Genomic DNA, 17,231 nt, shown 5'->3' on the forward strand with positions numbered 1-17,231 from the left:
GCGTATGTAACCCGAGGTACCACAGTATATACAATGGCTTGCAAAACTGAAAGTTATCATAGGGAATACTTTCTCAGAGGTAGTTTGATATTACATCAGGTCCAGCAACGTTCCTAAAGAGCCGGGGGCATTAAAGTTGACTGGAGAATGTAAAAGCCAGAGATTATATTGGCCATTTCAAACAATTTTATATAGAAGTTTTGGGATCTTGTTTCGTCTGCGTTAAATAGTTAGATAATGCATGGATATCTACCAGCGCCTGGCCCACACATGTCGCATGCTTGCTTAGTTACCATTACTAAGATTAGGGATTTCATTACATCTTTATCAGCTCTCAGATCACCTGCAGAGGATATGGTGCACCTAGAAATATTTAAACACTTTTCTGATTGGCAGACCCCAATGTTGAGTGAACCGGAAGGTCCCCAATATGGCACGCATGGACGCCACAGTGCCCCAGTCAGGCTTCCTGAGGTCCCTTAAGAAATAGAGGTTTGGGGGTTGTTTGTTTCTGCTGAGTAGCTTCTTTTATGGTCTGCATTTAATTTGTCTATGGGAGTGTGTAAGTGTTTTGCTTCTTTTTGGAAGGGTTCTGAGCATTGCCAGCTTTTCAGTAAAATCTCAATCTCTCTCTCTCTCTCTCTCTCTCTCTCTCTCTCTCTCTCTCATGTGTACATAAATACACACACACACACACACACACACACACACACCTTAGATTTCCACATTTCTTCCTGAGCATATGAGGAGGAGTAATAGAACAGAAGGGGTCTAGGGTTATCATCTATAGAGGTGAGCCAGAAAGAGGGAGCTGGAAAAGCTAGCAGGAGAGGTAAATGTACAAGTAGAGTCAGAAGAACTATGTAAGAGAAAACAGGAGAGACCACAGTTTATATAAAACGAAATGAGTGGAGTTCCGTAATGAGAGGGGGCAATGGAACCCTTCAAGTAAATTATCCACCAGGGGATGCTCTGAGTACAAGGGATCACGTAGGGTTCTGAGGACCCCTGAGACCAGGAGCCTGAACGGAGTATGGTATACCTTCAGGTGTGTGAATGAAATAAAGCTTCATCCCAAATTTTTTTCATGGAGAAGGAGGCTGTCTGAATGATCCTGCTCTAAAATACTTCAGAGCAAGGGAGTGGTCCAGATTTAACATGGGGCAAAAGGAGGAGACTGGGATGATTCTCAAATTAGGAAATTGGAATTTTTATAGAGAGCTCTGCATGTATATATTTTGTTATTTATGAAGCCACACCATCTACGCATTAAAGTGGACAGAAAACCCCTGAGTATGAATGAGATCTTTGTCCATCTTGAAGCTGCCATTGGATCACAGAAAATGTGTCCTTTGGCAAATTAGATGCATGAAAATGGACAAATATGAAGCCAGTCGGAGATTTGGATCACATTGCTAAAACAGTTTCATAGTAAACTGGCATAATTTGTCTAAATAGAGTGCAAAAAGAATGACATACCAGCCTGGTTCAATAGGCTAAGCCAAACCTTGGCCTAGAGAGCGTGAGGTCTCCCAGACAAGTGCACAACCCCCTTGCTCTTCCCTGGTCCTTTTTGCTGCTGTACCACGCTAAGGTAAGCCAAGCTTTGTCTTGGCATGTCATCTGAACTAGGGCTCCTAGTGAGCTCACTCCTCATTGACCATGAGCTGGAACCAAGGTTTATGCTACAAGTCCCAAACCAGCTGTAAGATCCTCTCCAGGAGCCTGCATCATGCTCACATGGTCTCACTGGCCAGGCCAATGTGTGATAGCTCCTTCTGTATTATAAAGGAGAATGTATAGAGATGCATAAATTCTAAACATCTTCCAGGAAAGCTAAGGAGCAGCAGTTATAGTTCATTGTCGGGTATTAAAGAGATACATTTCCAAAAACTCTATTTATAACTGCTGTTTTCATGCAAAAGCCATTAACTTATTTTTGTTTGTTCCTTTAGCCTGTGGTCTCTTCTCTTGAACCTTTATTTGAAACACACCCTAACTGTAGCATAATATTTTTGTTATATATTCTTCAGATATAAACCACTGTTTTCATTAGCAAAGAAACTTTATGGTTGCATCTGCTGTCATGCTACTTAGAAATTAATTTATCCCAGATAACTTCCTTTTCCTTTTATTAACGTCTTGTATCTTGATCACTGTTGTTCGTAGAATAACATTTAGCCCCAACTTCAGACGCACAATTTGCCATTCATATTAATTCATAACTGATCACCTGTAAATAAGATAACAACTTAGTCTGCATGGCTTGAGCATCCTAGGGTAGCTAAGTGCTCCTGGAGACGAAGCCCCAAACTCTGCCCGCCGAAAAAGCTTGTTAATGGGTCCCACATGACAGAGCTATCAATTTTTTAGTATCGTATATACATGCTGTATCCATTATAACTTTCAGTTAGACCTAACTGTCCAGTAGCTTGCAAGGTTTTGCTTTTATTTTCACTCTGACATGCAGACAAAATTTAATAATGTGATAATGTAGCAAAAGTATGCCTCTGAAAAAAGGAAGGACGAACATGTGACAGCAAGAATATGGCTATCTTACAAGAGAGCTGAAAAGTCTCCCCCCCCCCTTTGAACATTACTCAGTTTGTTTAAATGTGCTTTGTAAGCAATGATAACTTGTCATTTTATCATTGATCTGTCCTTTCTTCTATCTCGGAGGGATTCATTAAATAATGCATGCACCCCTGTGAATTACCCTTCTTCACTCTAGCATCCCTAGACCATTAGCCAAATATAGCAACACCAGCATCTTTCAACCCCTAGAAACCCTTTGGCTTTCATTTAATTAAATTATCCCATTATGAAAACTCTTATAATGAGATTAAATTTAATTATTTATTAGACACTTATTTGCACTAGGGAGCCTATCAATTATGCATGGTTGTGCTAAACATTTTTCAATCCATCACCTTTTCTTTTCATAGAAGGTGCAATTTATTAAGTGCATTTGAAGTACCATGACAATAGATATACAGCAAAAGGATGCAGGTCGTTGCAGTACAATTTAGAGCAAATTACATAGGAGAAAGGGGGGGGGAGGAATTAATTTTCTCCCATATTTACAATGTTTTCTGATGCATGTATGAATGATATCACAGAGCAGCAGGGTTCTTTTTTTTAAAAAAAGGGGGTTGTATAATAAACTTTAGCCTTTCATATACTGCAACGTCAGTGGGCCAACAAGAAAATTAAAATTCCAGTTGGGCCACACTTTTGTACATTGCAGCCATGTTGATTACAATCGAAGCTCCTTTGTATAAGGCTGCAGTCTATGTTTGGGGGAAGGGAAATCTAGACACTGCAAAAGAAACTGCAATGAAGAAGCATTTATTCAGTGTGTTGGAAAAGCCTTATGATTTGAGAATATGTCCTACATGCCTATGGAATCAGCTGCATATGACGTCACACTCAATGAATGTGCAGGACAAAGCAGATGTAGCTAGTTCTCACATTGGGCAGCTAGAACTGTAGCAGTAAGAGCCCAACATAATGTGAAGTATGTAAATCTTCCAAAAAGGGAAGGAAACAGAAATTCATCTTCCTTGTGGACACGGAAAAGAAGTCATTGGTCCCAGTGCAATCCAGACCTTCCCTTTTATCGGACCTTGTCAATACCCAATGAATTATTTAGCTGCCGTTCTGTGTTGCTGAAGGCAGGATTTCAAGAGAGCTTGTAATGCTTAAAATACATTGTCATCATTAGGTGACCTGCTTTTTCACTTCTACCAGTGGTTTCTGCATAGGAGAACAGTAGCGCGTGACAGGGGAAAGTTACAGTATAAATGAAAGTTGCAATAGGCATGTTGCTACAAAACATAAACAGACAAAGCTTGTTACTTAAATGCTTGGGTGAGAGGGTTAGTTGCATCATTAAGACACTATGTTTAACCCGCTCTAAATCAACATATGCAAACAAAATTAATGAACAAAATACCTGCTGAAAATAAACTCAGTCAAAGGCATAGCAAACAGAAGTCTTGGAGAAAAGAATTTGAATATGCTAATCAATGCACAGTTTTTCCAACTCTGAAAATGTCTTGGTTTGTCAGTAAGAATATCTTGCTTTCTTCAGAGAACATGTGGAAGCAGACTTATGTATGCAGAGTTCATGCTGTTGTGTTTGGTGTCTGAATGTGCCTTTGCACCTGCATTCCAGTGCTCATCCCGAGACCCACAGAAGTGGCTGGATGCCTCTTTTATATAAAGGTAAAATGTGCGGCCCCATCTAGTGTTGCTACTAGAGCTAATTTGTCCATGCCCAGTCCTCTATGCTGTAGCACCCAGAGAGAGATGGGGCAAGCAATTGGACAGAGGCTCCTGTGCCCATTTTCTCTGAAGGTGGCACTGTGCGACACCCAGTGTGGGTGAGGTAGGAGCTGTTGCTACCTTCTCTTGCTTCCTCACATCTCTCATCAACTACCAGAAATGGCAAGACTTGCAGCAGGAATCACAGGGGAACTTCCAGGAGAATTTCTGTTTGCCAGTGCCCTCGTCCACTGTGCCCACTATGATCCTTTACAGCTGTGTTTTTCAGGCTGTCTACACACCACAGACACTTAAGGAACATCCTCCTGAGAACTGTACTTTACTCTTCACAGAGCTATAATTCCCAGCACCCTCAACAAACTACAGCTCCCAGTATTCTTTTTTGGGAGGGAGGGCATGCAGGCAGCCTCAAACTATCAGCTGGGACCCACCAATGGGCCACTTTCAGGTGATTCTCACGTGCCACAGCCTGCACAATGCCTCCTCATTTGCCTGCCTTACCCACTAGCTGTGCCATAGTCGTTTGGTTTGGGACAATGCCAGCACCAGCGACTCTTTGCATGCTGAGTAAAAGTGTCTGAGAAGCATAGGAGCTGGGCAGGGTAGGGGAAGGAAGGCTGCCCCTTTCTGAAGTAAAAAGAGGCAATGTTGGGAAGAAATCAAATTTACTTTTTACTTTTTATTTATTAATAACAGAAATAGAAAGGGAAGATTATGAGATAGGATATTGCTTGTCACAAGGAAAATGCAGTGGCAAATAATGTAGCTATTTCAAAACAAATAGATTACTGTCGCTAGAAAGTGATGTTAGTGCCTGCAAGCTGATTATACCAAATTCTGCCTCCATCTGCCACCATTTTGTGACTGGTGGGCCTATGTAATTTTCTGCTAAGTGGGCCTTGTGAGTAGAAAGTTTGAGAGCCCCTTTTTACTATCTCCGTTGTAAGGCAAGGGAATGGAGGAAGGATGGCTATTTACTGTTTTCTGTCTGATTGCCTCTTTTCACTAGCAGCAGCTGCTGATCGGCTGCTTTTCCTCCAAGTGAAAAGTGGTAATGTTAAGCATCCTTTAAAAAAAGAAAGAAGTGTGCTTAATGTGCAGCTTGACCCTGACATTGGCCAAAGGGTATCTTCCTGCAGCCTTTCAAATGTGCATATTAAGAAGCAATATGCACAGATGTATGCACACATCTATAATGGGCACGGACTCATATGGCAGGATAGAGTAGTGTGGAGCCAAAGGTTCAAACTTACTCTTGAGAATTTTGACCGAATTTTCATTCCAAGGTCAAAAAAAGCAAGACAGTGTCAGAATTAGCTAAAACAGCATCAATCATTTAGAAACCTATTCAGAGAGCTACTTACCAGTAAGGTGATATGTCTCTGCAAAACACAATTCTTTGCCTTACATTTTGCATTCATTCATCTGGATGCTGCGTGTATCTAATCCCTTTGCTTTTTAAAATTAATTTGTTTACTTTAAAAAGAAAACAGCTTTTCTGCGCATAATTTCCAGTGAGGGAACTTTATTACCCTCCTTTGGCTTTTCTCTACTCACGGCTTCCTGGTCACAGAAAAAGGTAGCTATCAGGTGCTATGATCCCAAATAGGTGTTCTAAAAATGATTGGGGAAATTTGATGGTGCCTCGGTTTTATATAACATGTAAAATATCAATTTATCAATGACATGCGGTAGTATTTTTAAGCATAGATAGGTGTTGAGGGTTATATCCATGTGGATATTATTACATTTGTTCCAAATAGATTTATTACTAGGAGATCATATTGGTTGGGATTCAACACACAAAAATAAATAACATGGATCTAAAACTGGCTAAAACCTAACTCCTCCCCCCCCCCCCGTGCTAATATGAAGGGTCTAGCTGCACATACCCAGTTACAATGCCCTTGTTGAAGCCATTTTACAAAGTGCAAGATTGCATCAGCCATATCTTCTCTGGGATTTGACTCAATGCCAGCACACTGTATGTGTTCTTCAGCATCAGGAAGACCGGCCTGAAAGAGCAAGAGTCATAGCCTGCTTCTCTGTCCCCTCTCTCTTTTTGAAAATAACACTGATCCTATGAGGGCATTTGAGATGTGCAAACATTTCAGGACTAGTGGAAAACTGAACCGAATAGGACCCATTTCTAGTTATTCTTAAATGAATGACAAGTAGAACAAATGGGTAAATATGGCAAATGTTAGATCCCAGACACAAGGAGCCCTGGGATGTGTTGTTCTCCAGATTTTTGATGTTAAGGACTCTGATGCTCAGGACATTTCCCAGAGTCCCTGAAAAATGTTGATTTTGCAGCATTTGGAGCACCAGAGGGAAGGGAATGAGCAAAAGTCTTGCAAAGAACAATGAAGGTGCATCTGGAGGCTATCTGGAGATGCTGAAGTATGATGCTCCGAGTCAGGATGGAATTCCCTTTACTGTATAAAGTTTTGCTAAGTCACAGTTAAGGTGAGGGGTCTGAGCTGTCCGCAGGACTTCTCTAGTATTGAGTCATACAACCCCCAGTGGCAGCAGCATCCCTTTTAGCCTGGGAGCTCTCCTAGGTCCTAGAGAGTTCAGTCTATGCTACTATCTTATGCACACCATACATTTAAAATACTTTTTAAGGAAAGTTTTTAATATTTAATGCTGTATTGTTTTTAACACTTGATTGGGAGCCACTCAGAGTGGCTGGGGAAACTCAGCCAGATGGGCGGGGTATAAATAATAAATTATTATATTATTATTATATTTAAAGCACACATACACCCTAGAATCCTGGCAACTGTAGTTCATCCGTCACAGAGCTACAACTCCCAGCATCCTTAACAAATTGGTTTCCAAGATTTGGGGTGGAGGATGTATGGAAGCCTTAATCTAACTTCCTGGAATCCAGTCTGTTGCTTGATGCCCGGTGCTGAATCACACCAGTGTCTCACAGGCTCTCTACCTGGTCAGTTAAAAAAATAGATAGACAAGTTAAGACAGGGAGGAAATATTGTCTTGTTGCTGTGAAAAAGAAACATTTCAAATCAGTTAGGGTTGCTGTGTCTGCTGAAAATGGGATCTCCCATCCCTAGCTATAGGGGAATTAGCAGAAATAGGCTCCTTCCTGTGTTCATCCAGCTGGAGTCTGTGCTGGATTGCATTCCCTGCTGTGGGTGGAAGGGCAATTCAGGATCCAACCCTTAGCTTATCTGCTTGACTCAAAATGGACGATGATGGCCAAGCCATAATGGCGAGCAGCTACACATGGACACTGCACCGATTAATTTTTACAGGCATCTGCATAGCATTCTGTGCATGCATGACGGGTCTATTGTCACACACCCACGCCTTCACTCTGTTTTGAGCAGATGAGTTAAAAAAAGCACCACGTTAACAGGATGCAAGTTTATTCCTTACATTATTTATGCAAAACAAGTGGCAAGATGCCCGAGGCTTTATAACAATACCTCATTAGTTACAATCAATGTAAGCACCTCTGTATTGCTTGCAATTATGAATCCTGTTACTGTACTTTATGATCTGCTCAACATATCTCTAAATAATACAGTAGAAGCATAAGTATCTGTTGTTTATGCTTGGTTTCTTTCAGTAGCATATTATAATAATTACTCAATTCCCCAATTAAAGTGAAAATATAATCTTAATTTTGCTTGTTTTACGGACTGAAGATCTAATTCAGGATAATTTAAGCATTTGTGCTTCTGACTGAGTACCAGTGTACAGTTTGTATATAGGATATACAAACTTTTTTCTCAGAGTAGCATTGGACACTTTCCAAGTTTAGAGTATATGCTAGTTGAAAAGGAAAATGTTTGTGTTAGCTACAATTATTAAAAGATAGTTTTTGTTGGATAATTAACCAATTCCCACTTTTAATCACTTTTAACTGTTTTTCCGAGAGAATCTCTGTTGAAGTGAAATGCTGATATCAAACCAGCTGAGTTTTGTTTGTCTTCAGTGTGACTAAATTAGAACTCAGCTCCAAAAATGAAACAATTGATGACTCAGCTGATCTAAAACCATTGGATTTCATCTACTGATTGCCACTTGCTCTGCATCAGAACCCATCGGTCCATGGGGAGAAATAATTTTCAGAAAATGCTGACTGTTAATGCATAGAGGCGTGTAGCAGATGACTCAATGATCCCAAACATTCAGGATATTTACTTAATTTCTTTATTTTCAAGATGTCTAGACCACCATTCTGACCAAAATTATGCAAGGCAGTTTACAATAGCGTGAAATCAATAACAATAAAAATCAAGGCATATGACCACAATATAAAGCATCACTCTTAAATGACCAAAACGATAATGCAGCACCTGCCAATAAACCCATACTTGTCACAGTCAAAATATGAAAAAGGGTGGTGGAATAAAAATGTTCATTGCATGCCAAATGCTATAAGTGAGCTGGCCTAGCAGGCCTCCCAGGAGGGACACTTTAAAGCAACAATAGCATCATGGAAGAAATCTTGCTTTTTGCTTGATCCTAAAAAGGTCTTGCCCAGCAGATTGTCAGCACCTCAAGTGCTCACATGGCAGAAGACATTCAAGGTTTGCTTGTTCAGGTCATTTAATGGCAAAGCGAAAAACCAGTGCAGCCGAACAGGAATGTAAGTATGTTGGAAGCTGCCAAATAGTGTTGGAACAGTGGTCCATCTTCCTCAGTATTGTTTACCCTGACTGACACACAATCTCCAGGGTTTCAGACAGCAGTCTTACCCATCCCGTCCTGCAGATGCCGGTTATTCAGCATGTGACCTTCTGCAAGCTCTGTTACTGAGGACCAAACTAGGTTGGTGTTAAATATGTCTTTGCACAGGGGGTTGGACTAGATGACCCTTGAGATCCTTTCCAACTCTACAATTCTATGATTTAATGTACACATTTTTATTTAAAAAATAAAATATAAATTGCTGTGGGGTGATAATTATCAGCATTATAGCAGGTACTGCAGTCCTGACAAAAAGTGCTGCTGCTATTTGCACTGGGAGGAAGTCCTGCACTGGCACTAATATTTAAGTAAGTGGGATGTAACTGCTGCTGTTGAATTATGGGAAGGGGGATGAAGGAAAGAAGGCCCCAATTTTATTTTGTGATACCTGTCCTAGCAGCTGCTTTTAACAGGGACAAAGTGGGAGGTGATTTGGCTAAAGTTGGGGATATCAGATGGTCAGACTCGTGGATTTCATTAAGAGCCCAGTGACATTTCCCCAACAATTCAAAAACTCTGATTGTTTTGTTTTTTTACACACATACATACATAAAATCAAATACAAAAGTTAACCATGTTGAATTGATAGTGTGCATATTTTTTTTAACTATCTTCAAAGATACTGTATGTGAAAATAGCAAAGAGGTGAGGTTTTCATTCTGCAGCCTTCCCAGTAGCCTATGCTTCCTGAAAGCCTCATGACGTCCACTGCTGGGCTTTCCTGTAAGCATGGGAAGCCAGGGAGCCTGTCTACCTGTGTTTCAGATGGTCCTCTGTTAGTGCTGTTGTTGAGAGTGGAGTCTTTTCACCGTTAAGGAAATCATTGCAGAAAGTGTTTTTGTCTTTCTTTAAAGGTAAAAGGGAAGTGTTGGCTGGCTGCTAGCTGCAAGAGCCTGGGAGGCATTTCGCTCCAGTATTGACTATGGTTTATTTTGCAATAAAAGCAAGGAGGCTGCTGGATGCCTGCCTGGTGGAAATTGGTCACCTCAACTGAGATGATGTTGCAATTGACATGCACAGGACCTCAGGCAATGAAACCCTGTCAAGCCAGTATTACAACAGGGCATCGCTCCAGAGATGAGGCCGGTCTAAATTTAATTTAATCATGCTAACTAAAGAGTGCATAACACTATTGGCCTCCACAAAAGAAAACTCTGCAGGGTGGGGACCCCATCCTGCCAATAAGTGCATAGTTACACCGTGCTGCAAGAAAGGCTGCCCAGGAATTACACCTCCCTATAGCAAATCAATTTTGGAATTCGCTTCAGAGATTTTGTTTAGGGCAGTATATAAACACCAGGCTTCGCAGCCAAATTCTTCAGTTTGCTGCTTGAAACCACTCATACTGAAATCATTTTATTTCAGCATGGAACTAGGGGACTGATTCCATTCTCTTCTGCAGCTTTTCCTCAACTACCTCCAGTTTTCTGCCTGCCTGGATCCCTACTTGTTGGTGGTCCTTGCTGGTGGTCAAGAGTCCTTTTAAGGGCTCCCTTTCAGTTGCTGCATCTCTGGATCCTAGCTTGCTGAAGCAGAAATCTTTGCTCCTTGTTATCAGGCATCACTGTACTTCCCTTTCGCACCTACTAAAAACAATTTTGTTTTGCCAAGTCTATCCAGATATGTAGAATGTTGACGTCCTACACCTTCCTTATGAAGAGCGGCGTCAACTCTTTGTCTTATTCTTCTCCCTTCTCCCTGTTGCTGTCCTATGCCTTCAGCTTGACTGAATATGGTGTATGCTTCCATTCAAAGAGCAACAGGGGTCTGTTCAACCTGGCACATCCCCACTCGAAGACAAAACTGTGGTGGGTTCTTATCTGAGAGATGATGTTTGCAGATGACGCAGCCTTGACAGCGCACTCCAAGGAAGCTCTACAGAGACTCGTGCCCAAGCCTGCATGGAGTTCGGGCTCACCATCAGCCTGACAAAGAGCAATGTCCTAGGTCAAGACATCACCAGCACTCCACACATCAGCATTGGTGACTGCTCTCTGAGTAGCTCATTCTTTTTAAAAAAACACCATTGCCTTACACAGACCACTTGTTACTCACCCATCTTTCTCCTATGCCTTGTGTACGCCCTGTGTATTTGTTTGCTTCTTGTGTGTGCATGTTAATGTAGTCCTAGTTAGATTTACCTAATCCTCTCAGTCCAAGGAAGTGTGTGTGTACACACACATATAGTTGCCTCATTAAACATGTGGGTGGAATTCAGTGCAGTGCTAAGTGGGGTAGACGTGAGTAGAACAATTATTACTGCAGAGTACACAAGAACAGGGACGTGGGTGGTGCTGTGGGTTAAACCACAGAGCCTAGGACTTGCCGATCAGAAGGTCGGCGGTTCGAATCCCTGCAACAAGGTGAGCTCCTGCCAACCTAGCAGTTTGAAAGCACGTCAAAGTGCAAGTAGATAAATAGGTACCGCTCCGGTGGGAAGGTAAATGGCATTTCCGTGCGCTGCTCTGGTTCGCCAGAAGCGACTTATTCATGCTCGCCACAAGACCCGGAAGCTGTACACCCTTGGCCAATAAAGTGAGATGAGCGCCGCAACCCCAGAGTCGGCCATGACTGGACCTAATGGTCAGGGGTCCCTTTACCTTTACACAAGAACACTGGATAGCAAATCAGATCATTGGTCCCTCTAATTCAGTATTGCCTAAACCAGGCACCCCCAAAGTTGGCCCTCCTGCTGTTTTGGGACTACAACTCCCATCATCCCTAGCTAACAGGACCAGTGGTCAGGGATGATGGGAACTGTAGTCCAAAAACAGCTTGGGTGTGCCTGGCCTAAACTGACTTGCTGTGGGTCTCCAGGATTTCAGGTGGAGACATGCCCAATCCTACCTGGAGATGACAGGGATTGAACCTGCAACATTTTGCATACAGAGCATGTGCTCTACCACTGACACACAGCTCCTCTCCCTTGTAGTCCACACTGAGACATGCTGGCTGGTCTAAAGTCAGCCATTGTGTTGCATAATCAAATGGAGATTTGAAAGCAGGTCTCCCTGGATTTAGCACACTACACGAAACTGTGGTTCTTCAACATTTTCACTAGTACTAGCATGCATTTTGGCATAGGGCCCCATGCTACTGTAAACTAGAAAAACATGGGCTTTAAACAAAGTGAGTAAATACTGTATTAGAAACTGGGCTAAATTATCCCCTTAATATTGCCGAAAGAGTATTGTGCTGTATGAAGCAAAGTTATCGAAAGTTTCACGTTTTAATCCGTAACTTTAAGTTCTGTTTAGTTTGCCCCCGCCTAGGAGTTTCTGTTTGGGAATGAATTCATATCTCACTGGCCAAGAAAAGAAAGTGAACAGCCTTCCGATTAGGCCTCAGCTAATTGGCGCTCTATAGATCAGCCAGCAGGGGATGACATGATAGCAGCACTACTATTATCCTTCTCCTTGCTTCTCAGTGATTTGTTTTCCTGAGGTAACTTGAATCCTAGACAGTCTCTATCAGCACAGTTAACAGCTTTTATTTTACAAATACTGAAGGAAATGTCATTTCCAGTTGTAGTTTGTCGTTTTATTTAGTCTTGTTCATCTAAACTAATAACCTGCAAGAGAATAAAACTCCATACTTCAAGGCAGAATCCCTGATTTTTATATGATACTTCCTGAAACTGGTTTTATAGAAACATAAAAACAATTCACATTGATTATAAGAAAGGACATGCCATTTAGAATTCTTAAATGGACCCATTTGCAAACAAAATTAAGACACTCATATTTGGCAAAATAATAATCATTTCCATATAATTTATTTCATATTCTGTCATATAAACTTATTGTGTTGGCAAAATGGCTGGGGATATGACTGAAGCAAAAGAAGTGGGAATATAATTGAAGGTCAGTATAAATATACAAATAATCCCCCCCCCCGAAATTTATGCCACCTCGTTCTCAACTGCAAAACAAATTTCCAGGTAAATTTTGTTCTGCTTGTTGCGCCTGAAAAAAACAGTTTCTCATAACAGGGTTAAATCTTTATTTATTTCTATATAATCCGAAATGGCTGGGGTTATTAGAAGGATATATTAATAGAACTGTCTCTCGAGTGCTTATTTATTATTTTGTCTAATTTTTAGTACCATGAAAGTATGGTACTAAATAAGATCTTAACCTTTGTTTACATTTGAGCTGGAAAAGGTACCTCTTTTAAGTAAAACAAACCAAAGCTGTTGCTTTTATTACCAAATAACACACAGTCCAGTTTCCTCACCTCCTAGAGCACTAAAGTAAAATTCAGTGGCATTAGGCTACTTGATCTCTTGCAACCGTAAGTTAAGGAAAGGTTTTTTCCCTTCTCTCTCTATTTTTTTAATATAAATGTTTGTGTGTGTGTAATATGTATGTATATGTATAAATGTACTGTGTACAGGTTGTATACTTACTGACATTGCTTAATATAAGCCTCAAGAATGCAAATACTCCTCAGTGTGTTTCCAATAGCAATGTGATTGTAGTGTTCTGTGGATTAAGTTACCAGCCCTTTGAATTCTGACCTTCAGTCTAAAACAGCTTTAGAGGTTACTCTTTTTCCGATTTGTGAGACTGAAGAAAAAGAGCTAATGCTGCTGGAACGAAGGAGGAGGGGTAAAACTTTGAAGCTGCTGGATTCCTCCACCCCTACCATTGTTCTCCAATTATAACTCGTTAGATTTTTTTTCATTATTATTAAAAAATTTAAAGGAGAAATTTCAGCCACTGTGCAATCATTACACTTTAACTCTGAGATCAAATCCTGCTTGCACTGACTTTGGTTGGAATTTTGACATTGTATTCAATGGCAAACTAATGGATCTCTGGTAAATACAATTAAAATAATATTACGTATATGATATGAAGTACTGAAGTGAGTGACTGCGGTTAATTGGAGTTAACCAATTAATAGGTGGGGGGAAGTATACAGCAAGTGATCCATCTAACTATACTTTTAATACATACAGACATCCTCCTTTGTCATTTACAGTTGACACTTCTGCAAGATGGTGTTGTTCATCCACCCCAAAACAAACAATAACCAGGCATGAACCATCCAAACTGAAATGATTGGTTGCAATAGCAGCAAATTAAGCATGTGCTTTTCTCCACCATGTGCTGCAATACAGACTACATTGAAAGATCAATGACATTGCTGCATTGGATCTGGGTTGTGTGGTTGTGCATCTCCCACCCCCACCCCCCAAGCCCCACAATTTGATTCAGAGTCTGATTCAGCTATTTATACCAGCCCTAACTCGGGCAATCAGGATCCAGCCTGACCTGACACACAAATCCAAACCACAGTGGAGGAAAAAACAAATCAGCTGAAATGCCATTGACTTGGAATGGGAAACCAAAACAGCCATAACTTTCTTTGTTTTTAACATTGGTGCATGGACTTGGGATATACAGTTGCTCCTCAAGAAGGGGTTAATCCTGTCAAATTTCAAAATGGGTAGTTCCAGGTGTGTGTGTGTGTGTGTGTGTGTGTATTCAAAAATAAAAATAAAAAATACACTCATGTATGTATTTTTGCATTGCATGTGTGCTGCTTGTGCACTGACTGTGTACAACATAGGTAGGCAAACTAAGGCCCGGGGGCTGGATCAGGCCCAATCGCCTTCTAAATCTGGCCCATGGACGGTCTGGGAATCAGGGTGTTTTTACATGAGTAGAATGTGTCCTTTCATTTAAAATGCATCTCTGGGTTATTTGTGGGGCATAGGAATTCGTTCATTTTTTTTCCTTCCAAAATATAGTCCGGCCCCCCACAAGGTCTGAGGGACAGTGGACCGGCCCCCTGCTGAAAAAGTTTGCTGGCCCCTGGTGTACAATGTACTCACAAGAGTACTAATAAACAGGAGGATGGAAACAAGAGAATGGGCCTTTTCTGCAGTGGCTCCCCATTTGTGGAATGCTTTCCCCAGGAAGGTTTGGCTGGTGCCTTCATTATAGACCTTTTAGGCTCCAGGAGAAAATGTCCCTCTTTAACCAGGCCTTTGGCTGATTGACACCTAAGAGACAGAACTTATTGAAAGAGAGATGCTGCATTCTGACACCACCATCCCTCTGTCCAAGCACTGTGATTGGAGAGTATTTGGTGAGATTCTAGCCCTGGATTGGAAGCTAGAGCTGTCCAGCTCTCCTTCCTCTCCCCACCCAGCATTCTTCTTATATGGTGTGCTTAATAATTATAGCAGTGGAGACTGTCTAGCTTTAGAGATACTAATATTTAGTTTCAGACTGGCACGAATTGTTACAAATTTATTCGGGCACATGCAACCCACTCTGTGGTGTTTTGTAGCTGTGTCAATCTGATCCAAATTTGGCACAAATCTGTACAATTGGCTGGTTCAGTTTGTATTTGGACAAATTGGTTGCACAGCCTTGAATTGCCTCCAGGGAAGAGTATTGTAAGCAACACTCTTGGAAATAACAATTAATGAAATGTATGTCATGGGCGACAATGTACTTTTCTGAAATAGCTGCCTAACCCTTTCCTTGGTGAAAAAAAGAAAATACTTTAGGCCACCAAGTTCAGTCCAAGTTAGGCACTTAAAAATACAATTGACTTTGATGACAGATAAGCATTTGCTTAACACTCTCTGAAATTAATGACTGAATTCCAGAAAACTCTGTATTACAGTATAATTTTGTGCATGTTTACTCAGAAGCCTCATTAAGTTAAATGGGACTTACTTCCAGGTAAATGTATATAGGATTGCAGCCTTAAAAGTACTTAGCCTTGGCTGCACTACACACATTGCTAATTTTTATTCAATTTTACAAAGAAAAATAATCTGTTTTATTGTTGATTTCAAAGTAATTTTTAAAAGGCTAGCTAACATTTCATAACCACATGCATGCAAAACTTCTGTTTTTATAGTTTTGGTGAAGGCCAAGGAGCCAATAAAGTATTGGAATAGATCTGATTATTCTAGGAAGTATAATTCAATCTGTTGTTTTTCACACAATTAAATGTATTTGGAAGCATATACCCATAATAATTATGATCTAGTCACAAAGCGTGCTTATTATCTGTGTTGAGTGCTTTATTAAAATGAATAACCAAATTACCATCAACTCATGTAGCAAATGATTATTATATTATGTTTTCCCCCTCTCATATTGAGAATGCATTAAAATGTTAATATAAATCATTATCAACAGTGTTTTGTATGGAGCCTATAATGTTCCTGATCTGTTTTCATCTTGGTCTTACAGTCATTTAAGTAGTATACAATGCTTGGTTCAGGAGCTTTAGACCCTAGTGGAACTATGCAAATGAATAAAGTTACTTAACTGAATCTGTGTGTTCTGAACTGGATTTTATTGTTCATTATTAAGTGACTTCTACGGTGACACAAACATTGTGTTTGAGAGAACTACTGCTTTTAAAGCTAATAAAAGATGTTTTACCTGATGGAATTACAATGGCGGGACACAGACAATACCTACAGACTCCAAGAGCATTGTTTTGATATCGGGTCACATTATAGTGAACATACAAAGACATAGCCATGCCTTCTCAACCTCAAAACTCTACTGCAGACAGTGGCTTGCACATTTTATCACTAAATCCCAGTGAGCCTTTTCCAATAACTAGAGTTCCTTGTCCCCCTTTTCCTCAAGTGTATGTAAAGAGCTGTCAGTTGCCAGAGATCTTGCTATTATTACAAGCATAGAGCCAGGTAGACGTATCTAAAAAGAAGGATACAATAGATCTACTACATGGAGTGTTGGTGTATTTTAAGATTCCCAGAGAAAGACCCAAGGAAAGCCACAAACTGCTGCCTAAACTACATGAAAGGCCATCTTTCCCCACATGAACTTTCCTATTATAATTTTCCTTGGAGGGCCTTCTTCAGGTCTCACTATCATTAGAGGAAATACGGGTTGTGAAACTTGTCTTTTGTGATGCCCAGGTTATAGAATTGTTTCCCAAGAAGATTCATCTGACGCAAAGCCTCATTTTTAGAGGTTTTAGTGGATGCAACCCACTCTGAAAGTCTTTTGACCAAAAAGTAGGTTGTCAAGAATTCTAAATTAATTAATTAATATAAAGCCAGGGCTGGGCATCTGTGGCTCTCTAGGTGTTGCTGGATTAAAGCTGCCACCATCCTTGACCATTTGCCATGCTAGCTGAAGCTGATAGGAGTTACAGTCCACAGGTTCCCTAACCATGACTTCTAACACCAAAAACCAATGGTTTTTTTTGGT

The sequence above is a fragment of the Podarcis pityusensis genome (assembly GCF_964106645.2).
Source record: "Podarcis pityusensis genome assembly, chromosome: 7".
Lineage (NCBI taxonomy): Eukaryota > Metazoa > Chordata > Lepidosauria > Squamata > Lacertidae > Podarcis > Podarcis pityusensis.